This window comes from Dendrobates tinctorius, unplaced genomic scaffold (genome assembly GCF_039654945.1).
Source record: "Dendrobates tinctorius isolate UK_male_01 unplaced genomic scaffold, ASM3965494v1 ptg000196l, whole genome shotgun sequence".
NCBI classification, from domain to species: Eukaryota; Metazoa; Chordata; class Amphibia; order Anura; family Dendrobatidae; genus Dendrobates; species Dendrobates tinctorius.
In genome coordinates, this window is record NW_027361863.1 from 16,640,703 (window position 1) to 16,653,344 (window position 12,642).

The following is a 12,642-nucleotide window of genomic DNA, read 5'->3' on the forward strand; positions in this document are numbered from 1 at the left end:
GTGGAATAATGGCTATCTTCCGGTACTACTTGAATACCCGTCTGCCGAATTCTGGACTCAACACAATGTCTCCTCGATAGGTGATTTGCATGATCATGGAACCCTATTGTCTTTTGAACAATTGCAGGTTAAATGCGATGTCCCGAGATCCCAATTCTTTCGTTATTTGCAATTAAGGTCGGCCTTTCTGTCGCACATGAGAGGTGTGGGGGTAAACAAAGCTATATCGTCTCTACCCTTGATAGGAATCCTTAAATCGCAGGGTCCCCAGGGTCTCATCTCCTCCCTGTATACATAAATGCTGTCGGTAGGGGCGGTGTTGTAAATTCTCTCTGGCTTCCCTCTGGTGATTACTGAAGGTAGTGGAGCTGGTCAGATTGACAGAGGGGTTGCGAGTTCTCTTTCTGGGCTCCCTCTGTTGGTTACTGGAGGTAGTGAAGCTGATCTAATTGACAGAGGCTTGCCACCTGATAATGAAGAAGACGATTGGAGATCTGGTGTTTCAGATTGGGATTTAAGACAGCCGACTCCCTCTATCCCTGCTGGTGATTTTGTTCCTGTGCCTCCTGAGGTCTGATGTCTCCTGCTCTGTCCCTGCAGGTTCAGCTAAGTGTTCATTTGCTACTCTGTTTGCATTTGATCTGGTTTTGTCTATCTCTGCTTTGTGCGGGTCAGCCAGCTCCTGCTGGGGCTGTGCTGAATCACCGCCCATATGTTACTGCTTGTGCCAGTTTGTTTTGTCTCCTGTTATATTGGTCTCTTTCTGCTTTGCTTTCAGAATATACCAGAGTTCTGATGTACTGGGGGCGAAGTCGTGCGACTTCAGTGTTTTTGTGCATCAGACGTGTTGGACTTTTGCAGGGTTTTTTGCGTGATTGCAGACAGTGTCTTTCCTTTCCTTTCCTGTCTAGTCAGTGTGGGCCACATCGTTTGCTCAATCTATTTTTATGCCTGCGTTTGTGTTTTCATCTTGTCTCACCGACAATATATGTTTGGGGGCTATCTATTCCTTTGGGATCTGCTCCGGGGCAGTTTAGATTTACCCTTTCTTGCTTTAGGCTTAGTTAGCTCTGTTGGAATAATGCATATTGATCTGTATGTATTGCAACAACTACTACTGTACTGTTTGATATATTGTGCATATTGTGAGATTGTTTACAAAGTTCAGTGAAAAAAAAAAAAAAAGACAGGATGCCCCCTCCTTCTCTTCCCTTCTTGTTGTAATGCTCCCATGCTGCAAGCCACAGCAGATACCCGACTGATCACATTTCATGCTGTAAGCTGTTCAACCTGGATATGAATAAATCTACATTCTGTGCTGCTGACTCTGGATGTTACGCTGATTAATCCGCTGCTAACAGGTTATGGGCCCAGAGTCCTAGAGTCCCATATCCCCAGAGCACAGAGAAAAGAAAGGAAAGGAAGACAGCAAAGATGGCCACCAGCAGCAGCAACTTCATGAAGTTTACAGTACCAAGTCTCACTAACCAGAATTATCAATCCTGGAAATTCAAAGTGAAAATGCTGCTGATAAGAGAAGGTACGTGGAAATACACACAGGAGCCTAAACCTGACCCAGTATCACAGGAGTGGATAGAGATGGATCAGAAAGCACAAAGTACCATATCACTCAGTATAGATGATGATCAGATTGTGCATGTGTGTAAAAGTGAAACTGCAAGAGAAATGTGGGAGCAGCTGCAAAAGGTGCATGAGAGGATAAATTTAAGCAATAAACTTTATCTCATGAGAAAATTGTACCAGTCTAAACTACAGAATGGCCAGGATATGCTGGACTACATAACAAGCATTCTAGAGATTGTAGAACGCCTGAGAGGCATTGGGGAAGATTTGAAGGACTTTCATGTAGCCGCATTACTGCTTAGTGGTCTTCCAGAAAACTATGACACGCTTGTAACCGCACTAGATGCGCGCCCAGATGATCAGCTTACATTGGAGTATGTCAGAGGGAAGCTCATAGATGAATATAAGCGGAAAGCGGAAGGTGTAAACAGCAGGACATGCGATGCAGAATCTGCTTTACAGGCACAAAATCTAAATGATAGCAGAAAGCAGCTAAAAGAAACACGTGAATGTTTTGTTTGCAAGAAATCAGGATATTTGAAAGCCGACTGCAGAGTCTGGAAAGCTAGAATGAATCAGCTGAAAAAGCAAAGCAGTCTTCAAAGGGTTAAAAGTGCTGTGTCTGCAGAAAATGATTCTGTGAATACTGAAACTGCATTTACTGTCAGTGTATATACATCAAAGCATTCATGGTGCATAGACTCTGGAGCAACTAGTCACATGACTAATAACAGGGACTTCTTTTCTAAGCTTAACCAAAGTAAGTCAGAGAAAGTGATTATGGCTAATGGTCAGTACATGACTTCACAAGGTATAGGAGATGGTTATATTGATTGTCAAATCTCACCAACACAAAGCAAGAATATCCCAGTAAAAGATGTGCTCTATGTGCCTAGTCTTGAGAGTAATTTACTATCTGTGAAGAAACTCACAAAACAAGGAAATAAAGTTACATTTAAGCATGATAGCTGCATCATCTCAAAATAGGGCCACACACTAGCAGAAGGAAAAATCACAAATGAACTTTACCAGCTTAAATGCAAAGAGTGTGTGTATACTGCTCAGGAAGAAAGGCACAATAACTGCATTCATGTATGGCATAGGCGCCTAGCACACAGAGACCCAGAAGCAATAAGAAAGTTGGTTCAAAAGCAACTAGCTGAGGACATTACAATTGATCTATGTAACCAGATAATGAAATGTACTAGCTGCATCAAAGGGAAAATATCTAGAAAAGCTTTTCCTAAGAGAGAAGTACTACAAGAACAGAACAGACACTAGATTTAATACATACTGATGTCTGTGGTCCAATGAGCACTCAGACTCCTGGGAAGAAGAGATATTTTCTCACATTTATTGATGATCATTCAAGATATACAGTTGTCCATCTGCTTCACAGCAAGAAAGAAGTTCCAGAGAAACTTTAAGTATATCTAGCTGAGGTATATAATAAATTTGGGAGAATGCCAAAGATTCTACGTGCAGATAATGGGACTGAATACACAAGTAATGAGACACAGAGCATTTTAAAGAAAAATGGAATCCTATTTCAGAGCACTGTAAAATACAATCCTGAGCAAAATGGTGTCGCGGAAAGAAGGAACCGAACACTCTGTGAAAGTGGGAGATGTATGTTGTTTGATGCAAATCTGCCCACAGCATATTGGGGTGAAGCAATCATGACAGCTTGCTATCTTCAGAACAGACTACCAGGTAACGCTACAGAGAAAACTCCGTTTGAGCAATTGAACAGCAGAAAGCCAAAACTACATCATATAAGAATATTCGGAAGTAAAGCGCTTGTACATGTTCCCAAAGAAAGGCGAACTAAGTGGGAATCTCACGCTAAGGAAGGGATCCTGGTAGGCTACAGTGAAACCCAGAAAGGTTACAGGATTCTACACTCAGAAACAAACAAGGTCACAATAAGTAGAGATGTAGTGATTGATGAGAACTTTGTGTCCCCCAAGTTTTGTGACATCACGCCAGTAGTCCAGCTGAAGTCACAATTACAAGACAATAACAAGGAGGATGTAGAGGTCTGGCTGGAATCTTCAACCACTGAAGGAACAACAGAAAAATCAGGTGAATCTGAAATCAGGAGATCTTCAAGATCAAACAGAGGCGTACCAGCTAAACGTCTATCCTACATAGTCAAGACACTACCTGAATCAGAGCCGCAGTCATGGGATGAAATGCAAGAACTATCTGTCCATGAAAGAACAAAGTGGATCAATGCTGCTAATGAGGAAATCAAATCGCTTCATCAACTTCAAACTTGGAAACTCACCAAGCTGCCACAGGGCAAAAAGGCAATCAAGTGCAAGTGGGTCTTCAAAACCAAATATGACTCTGAAGGTAAAGTCCACAGATTTAAAGCAAGGTTGGTGGCAAAAGGATATTCTCAAAAGTATGGCGAAGATTACGATGCTACGTTTGCTCCAGTCGCTAAACAGACCACGTTCAGAGCTTTGTTAGCTGTAGCTGCTGTACAAAAGATGAACGTCAGACATCATCATTTACGTGATTTGATAGATCGTGGCATAATTCAGTTTGGTCTATTGTGAAACTGATAAGATAGCAGCTGACATTATGACAAAGCCATTGCCACGAGCCAGGTTCCAAGAATTGAGAACCACACTGGGACTAAGAGGATAAGTAGTTGTTGAGTGGGGGTGTTGGAATAATGAATATTGATCTGTATGTATTGCAACAACTACTACTGTACTGTCTGATATATTGTGCATATTGTGAGATTGTTTACAAAGTTCAGTGAAAAAAAAACCAGACAGGATGCCCCCTACTTCTCTTCCCTTCTTGTTGTTGTAATGCTCCCATGCTGCAAGCCACAGCAGATACCAGACTGATCACATTTCATGCTGTAAGCTGTTCAACCTGGATATGAATAAATCTACATTCTGTGTTGCCGACTCTGGATGTTATGCTGATTAATCCTCTGCTAACAAGCTCTCCGGGTGTGCCGAGGCGTCTAGGATCATCGTATGTACGCTCCACGGTTACTGCTAGTTGTGTGGACAGGATCAGGGGTCTCCAATCAGCTTAGTTACCAACCTCTCTGGTTTTCTGTGGCTTAGCCTGGGCCTGCTATCCTCCTCGGTGACCCATTCATAACAGAATCAATAGCCTAACTGTAGATTCTAGGGTACTCTAAGGCTTTGTGCACACGGTGCGGATTCTGCTGCGGATCCGCAGCGTTTCTGCAGCTGCGGGTCCGCAGCAAATTTAGGTGCGTTGTACAGTACCATTGTTTTCAATGGTAAACTGGAAAACGCAGTGCACATGCTGCAGATTTTTCCGCCGGTTTTGCTGCGGTTTACAAACCGCAGCATGTCAATTCTTTAGTGCAGAAATGCTGCGGATTTATCTGCGGTTTTTACTACAAAATCCGCAGAGCCAAAAAACTCCGTGTGCACATAGCCTAAAGAAGGAAAGAATTTAAAAAAAAAAGTGTCAGAATTTTTTTAATGTATTTTTTCCTCTTTTTTTTTTTTCTCTGGGGCTGTAGGAGGATATTTTTTGTCTAAATGGAGACTAAGCAATTGTCTGATCGTGTTGAGCAGCTCGCTGCTGAAGTGCGGGGAATTTCTGCCTATCTCGCTCAATCATCTGCTGTTGAACCAAAAATTCCTACTCCTGATGTGTTTTTTGGGGATCGGTCTAAGTTTTTGAATTTTAAGAATAATTGTAAACTATTTTTTGCCTTGAAGCCTAACTCATCGGGGAGCTCTGTGCAGCAGGTTAAAATTGTCATCACCTTGCTGCGCGGCGATCCCCAGGATTGGGCCTTTTCTTTGACGCGTAGAGATCCTATTCTGGCTAATGTGGATGCATTTTTTCAAGCTTTGGGGTTGTTGTATGATGAACCTAATGCTATTGATCAAGCTGAGAAAACCCTATTGGCACTGAACCAGGGTCAGGATGCTGCGGAGTTATACTGTCAAAAATTCTGAAAGTGGGCGGTCCTTAATAAATGGAATGTCGATGCCCTATCAGCTCTCTTTCGGAAGGGTTTGGCTGAAACCGTAAAAGATGTTATGGTGGGATTTCTTGTTCCCTCTGCTCTTGACGACTCTATGTCATCGGCCATTTAAATTGATTGGTGTTTACATGAACGTAAAACTACATGAGAGGCGTTGCCGCCTTTCGAACGAACTTCTGAACCCATGCAATGTGATAGGGTTTTGTCTAGAGCGCAACGTGAAGGCGTAATAAGTTGTGTTTTTTCTGTGGGGACGCCTCTCATACTATTGCTGTATGCCCTAAACGAGAAAAGCGTTTTGCTCACAGTTCCTTTTGGCGATTACCTTGATCTGCTCCTTGTCTACATTTTCCGCTAAGGCTTTTGTTGATTCAGGAGCAGCATTGAATCTGATGGATTTGGACTTTGCTAAATGTTGTGGTTTTCCCATGATACCCCTACGGACTCCTATCCCTTTGAGGGATATTGATGCTACTCCTTTGGCGGAGAATAAACTCCAGTTTTGGACCCAGGTGATAATGCGGGTCGCCCCGGACCACCAAGAAAATTGTAAATTTTTGGTGTTGCATAATTTGCATGATACTATTGTTCTGGGTTTCCCTTGGTTGCAAACTCATAATCCTGTTTTAGATTGGAAATCTGTGTCTGTGGTGAGTTGGGGTCGTCAATGTGTTCTTAGTGAGGCTCCTGTTTTCTCCACCTCTCCCCAGTCTCATGATATTCCTGACTATTTGGCTGATTTTTCTGATGTATGCAGTGAGAGTAAGTCTGCGTCTTTGCCTCCTCATAGGAGTTATGACTGTGCAATTGAGTTAATGCCCGGGTGTAAATTTCCCAAGGGTCAGATTTTCAACTTATCTGTACCTGAACATGATGCTATGCGATCTTATATCAAGGAGTCATTAGAGAAGGGTCATATCAGACCGTCCTCTTCACCTTTAGGTGCTGTTTTTTTTGTGGCCAAGAAAGATGGTTCATTAAGGCCTTGTATTGACTATCGTTCCCTTAACAAAATCACTGTTAAATATCAGTAACCATTGCCCCTGATTTCTGATTTATTTTCCAGAGTTAAAAGTGCCTGTTGGTTTACCAAGCTTGACCTCAGGGGGGCGTATAATCTTATTGGCATCAAGCACAGGGATGAATGGAAGACGGTGTTTAATACTCCGGAGGGACATTTTGAGTACCTGGTGATGCCTTTTGGGCTCACTAATGCCCCTTCTGTCTTCCAGTCTTTTATGAACGATATTTTCCGGGACTTTGTGGATAAGTTTTTGATCATTTATCTTGATGATATTTTGATCTTTTCCAGTGATTGGGATTCTCATGTGGAACATGTCCGGACTGTGTTCCGGATTTTGAGGGAAAATTCTCTGTATGTTAAGGGATCTAAGTGCCTTTTTGGTGTACAGAGGATTTCATTTTTGGGATTCATTTTGTCCCCGTCTGCTATTGAAATGGACCCGGCCAAGATACAGGCCATTTATGATTGGGTTCAGCCCACTTTGAAGGCTCTCCAGACGTTTTTGGGTTTTTGCTAATTTCTACCGTAAATTTATAAGTAATTTTTCTGGTATTGTTAAACCACTGACTGATTTGACCAAAAAGCGCGCTGATGTGGTGATTCACTTCTGCTCCGGTTCTACGGCAACCTGATGCCTCACTCCCATTTCAGGTGGAGGTAGATGCTTCTGAGATTGGTGCAGGAGCCGTTTTGTCCCAAAGAGACCCGGTTACTTCTAAGATGAATCCCTGTGCCTTCTTTTCTCGAAAATTCTCCCCATCTGAATGTAACTATGACGTGGGGAATCGGGAATTGTTGGCCATGAAATGGGCATTTGAAGAGTGGAGACATTGGTTGGAGGGAGCTAGACATCAAGTTGTGGTCCTCACCGACCACAAGAATTTGATTTATCTTGAATCAGCCAAATGCTTGAATCCTAGACAGGCTAGGTGGGCCTTGTTTTTCACGCGTTTTAATTTTGTGGTCTCTTTTCTTCCAGGCACTAAGAATGTTAAGGCGGACGCCCTTTCTAGGAGTTTCTTTGCGGATTCTCTTGATGTGACCGAGCCTACTACCATTCTAAATGAGGGTGTAGTTCTTTCCGCCATCTCACCCGATTTGAGACGTGCCCTGGAGGAATTTCAGGAGGACAAACCTGAACGTTGCCCTATGGGAAAATTGTATGTCCCTGACCAGTGGAGGAAAAGAGTAATGTCTGAAATTCATTGCTCCGCGTTGGCTGGTCATCCAGGTATTATTGGTACCAGAGATTTGGTGAGTAGGGCTTTTTGGTGGCCCGCCTTATCTCGTGATGTCAGGAATTTTGTGCAGTCCAGTGGGACTTGTTCTTGGTCCAAGCCCTGTTCTCATTCTAGTGGATTGTTGATGCCCCTGCCGGTGCCCAGGAGGCCATGGACTCATATCTCAATGGATTTTATTTCTGATCTTCCTATCTCTCAGAGAATGACTGATATCTGGGTGATCCTGGGTCAGGATGCTGCGGAGTTATACTGTCAAAAATTCCGAAAGTGGGCAGTCCTTACTAAATGGAATGTCGATGCCCTCAGTGTTTTTGTGCATCAGACGTGTTGGACTTTTGCAGGGTTTTTTGCGTGATTGCAGACAGACACCCGCGGCTGCCTCTGCCTTGCTCATGGTTCCAGCTGCGGCCTGCTCACCGATGTCCGAGGCCGCCTCTGCCGCACTCCATACCGCAGCTGCGGCCTGCCCTTCAAGGTCCGCGGCTGCTCCGGCCCCACTCTGGATTGCGGCTTCGGCCGGGTCATCGGGCTCCGCCGCCTTTGCGGAGCCGTCTGCCATCCACACTAGCAGGCCCCAGCTTCGCCGCTCCGCTTCTCACCAGTCAACGACCCCAGTCCCTCACCTGCGGTTGGAACTGCAGGAGCTGGGGGCCGGATGGAGCAAAGCCACCACGTCGACAGAGATGAGCGCGTCCACGCCATCACTGGTGGTGGACTGCTGGTCCCAAAGTAGAGAAATGGCACGGAACGTGCGCTGTGGAACCACTTTCGGCCCCTTCTACCCCTTTTGATGCATCTCTCAGGAGGGAGATGACCCCTGAGCCCTGGGCAAAGAGAACAGTCGGGGCCCAGGAATAGTCGAGGCACCCCGGGAGCTCCACGGCTGTTGAGTTCCCTGCTGAATTGGCGTAACATCGGCCGTCAGGAGATGGCCCGGACTACCGGGATATCGCTGCACCGTTGTGCAGGCCTAAAAGGACAGTTATGCGTCCAAGTTAAGGAAAATGTTTTATTGGTTATTGTTTTCTTCTGATATAGAGGGGGTGCGAAGGAGGAAGTACTAATGCTAAAGGAAGGGGGAGTAGTTATATTCTGTTTTGAAGATGCTGTGAGAAAATGTTATGTTGAACGAAAGGAAAAAAAAAAGAAGAGAAAAACGGAAAAAAAAAAGGGGGGGTTACTCCGGTTGAGTAACTCCTATTGTTATCAAAGTAGTGGTAATTATATATACGGTATGTTAGGAGTTGATTTGGTGAATAGTGTGTGTAACCAAAAAAAAAAAAAAATGTGTGTGTAACAGGTCCCGGGTACGAGGTAGATGTAACAAAGACGCCGACCATGACTCTTTTAAGGGAAGGACGAAGAGACGAGAGATAACGAACCAGACACTGGTCCGTCAGTCAGGTGTCACGGTCACGCATGGCTGGACACAGCGCCTCCAGCAGGGCGGATTTAGATGACACGCGTGACCCTGGATACACCGCCTCCAGTTGGGCGAATTTAAATAATAAAACGTGCAGCTGGATACGCCACCTCCAACAGGCGAATTTTGGAAATACACATATGTCTGGAAACCCCGCCTCCAGTAATTTAAACAATAAAAGGGAAAACCTGGGTAACAATAACAATGGTGGCCCTGCGATAGGGAAACGGGGAAATGGTGACCTCCTGCACTCCCCTGAGTCAGTGTCTCTACACTCCTAACGTTCCCTAGGCCGGTTCCGCACCGGGAGATGTTCAGGAACCTAAAAACCCTGACTCGCCCTGCACCTAAACCCTCACTAGTGAAGTGGGCGGTGTGGAAACTAATCCCACCACTGCACTAAAACGCACATAAGGAAAAGAGACAAAACAGGGGAACACCACTTAGCTTTGCTCTGTTGCTTACGCTCCCAGCAACAGAGCCCATCACCTGCGTGCATCTTTTCCTCCGACCAGATCCAACACCATAGTGCAGCCTTGGAGCAAACAGAGTCCACCACCTGCGTGCAGCTGTCCAGAAACAGAGTCCAGCTTTCCAGCAAAAGAGTCCAGCATCTTGAGTCCAGCTTTCCAGCAACCGAGTCCAGCATCATGAGTGCAGCTCTACACAATAGCTGTCACTCCACCAAGCCATGCAAGAACTCCTTGCTGACACCATAGCTACAACTCCACCAAGCCATGCCAGCCCTCCTCGCAGACACCATAGCTGCCACTCCAGGACTCTCACTGAGCTGCCCGGGACTCTCCTTCAGCTCCAACCTTCACCCAGGCTTGCTTGTAACTGAGGACTATCACCAACACTGATTACCACACCTGACACTCTTTTATAGAGCAATCACACCTGTTTTATAATTACGTGCACAAAACTAAAGAAACAGAGTGCAATGACGCTCACCACCACAAAAGACACCACAGTGCAATAATCCTAATGGCCACCGGGGGGAAACTAGAACTGAAACACACAGCCAAAGGAAAAAAGGTTACTTGTGCTTTATCTGTCATATCCAACCTGGATCATGACATCAGGTCCCCGACACCACGGACACCCCAAAAGGAAGGGCGGGCGCCAACGATGACCTGGTAGGCGAAAGGCCTCGGTCATGGCGTTCCGGATAGTTGAAGGAAGTAGTAGGGGAGAGTTGTGGGAGGTACACGCCGTAGAGTAGTCCGGGTGGACCTCGCCAACCTGAAAGAAGTTGTCACATGACGTGCACGCCGGCGAGTAGCAGTAGGCTGCTCGGAGCATGGTTCTCCCGGTTTGGTTCGGCCCCCATGGGCGGTGGGTTTGGCCCAACGACCGGTCCGACAGCAGACTGTGGACAAGCTTTAGGATGACGTAGGTAGGGAGTACGATTGTGGACGACAATGGACAAAGGAAGGGGGAGTGTGGGGAAAGGTGACTTGACGGACAGACTTGACTGGAAGTAGGAGGGGACGATTTGTGCACTACAGACGGAGGTTGGCAATGACAAAGTAACAGCAGGGAAAGACAGAAAAGGGAGTGCAGCACCAAAATTTGACTACAAGATGGCAGGGGGGAGTGTAGTTCAGGACTTAACATCAGCTTACGGCTATAGAAACTGCTTAGTCATGGGGGGTGGGGAGATAAGAACCCAGGAGGGAAATTCCCAGTAAGAGAGGGGATAAATAGGACTGGTTAGGGTTCCAGAGAGGCTAGTCCCGGGAGTAGCTCAACAGAGGAGGACTCAGGACAGAAGACGGAGAACGGTAAAGAGCTCGACCAGGTGACTAACAAGAGAAGACAGTCAGGGGGGTGGCCCTGACACGACGTACCGCAGGACAGACGAGGCCCCGGGAGTACCGACTGGACGACGACCTCGGGCAGCTGAAGCGCTGGCGGTAGATTGGTCTAGGACAGCCCCAGCGAAAGATCCGCGAGGGACATCATCACGACTAAAGGGAAGGTGAAAGGTACCTGGGCCTGGAAACGGAGAGGCCTGCCCGCAGTTACCCGCGGCCACTGCCGCCTCACTCGAGCTTGTGGCTGCGGCCTGCCCGCTGCTGCACACAGCCACTGCCACTTGACCCCCGACCGCGGCTTGTCCATTGCCGCTCGCAGCCGCCACCGCCCCGCTCCAATCCGTGGCAAGGGCCGTGCCGTCGCCCACCGTGGGTCCCCTAGTGCAGCCGCTGGTTGCGCCAGTGGCCTTCCAACCGCCACTCAGCCCTGCCGCTGCCTGCCCCCTGCCTCGACTCTCGCACTCCCAGGCGGTGTCCCGCTGCCTCTGCCAGGGGACATTCCGCTGAAGAACCCTTCTAGGGCCTGTTGTGCCCCTGCTTCGCCTGGGCGTCGGAACGCCCGATGACTACGCCAGATCCTCAGCAGCTGGGCGCCAAAGCACCATCGTCCAGGATGCCGAGGGACGTCAGGACGGATAAGTGACACTACATAACTTAGGACCTGTAGTCGGCCATACCGTGGCCCTATAGTGACCGGCCTTTGCCGGAGTAGTCGTGTTCTTATAACCAGTGTTTGCTTGAACTGGGTCCCTGTGAGGACAATTTCTGTTATTTTGTGCGGTTGCTTAGGATAGCCCTACCGGCATCAATCCATAAAAGTTCAATCCATCTCGCGTCTCGTCACTGCATCCCTCGTACCTGCAATTACCACATTTGGCGTAGTCGGCAGGATGCAGTCTCCGAGCACAGATGACGGCACCCCAGTACAAAGCGAGGATGTAGATTCAGCAAATAACGGGGGCCCCTGGTCCAGCATTTCTTTGGGGGCTATGCTAAGCAACCTGCCTAGGTTCTCCGGCTCCAACACTATGCTGTGGAGCTGGACAGAGTGAATACGAGGGCTCTCCCGAATGCATCCGATGACCCCTGACCTGGAAGCCGAGGTAGCCCTCATGGCATTAGATGGGGAGGCCCGAGATTCAGTAATGTTGAGGCCCCCGGGACACTGCAACACCTTTGCTAGGGTCTTGCGGATTCTGGAAGAGACCCATGGGGATCCAACAAATGTGGGAGAGTTGAGGACCCGGTTGTTTAGTCGAATGCAGGGAGATGGGGAGACCATCACCCAGTATATGAATGTCCTCCAGGCGTTATACACAGCCATCGAGCGGAAGGACGGTGTAGGGGTAGGACCCATCGACATTACCCTACGCGACCTGTTAGTGACTGGACTCCGAGACCCATTAATAAAGCAGGCATTACGGGAGCAGGTCCGAGTGAACCCACGTATGGCCTTCTCTGAGGTGGGGAGTCAGGCGCGTGCTCGAGAGCAGAAGCAGGGAATGATGGTCCCCGTGGGGAAGGTCCGGAGTGTGGAGGCCTCCGTAAAC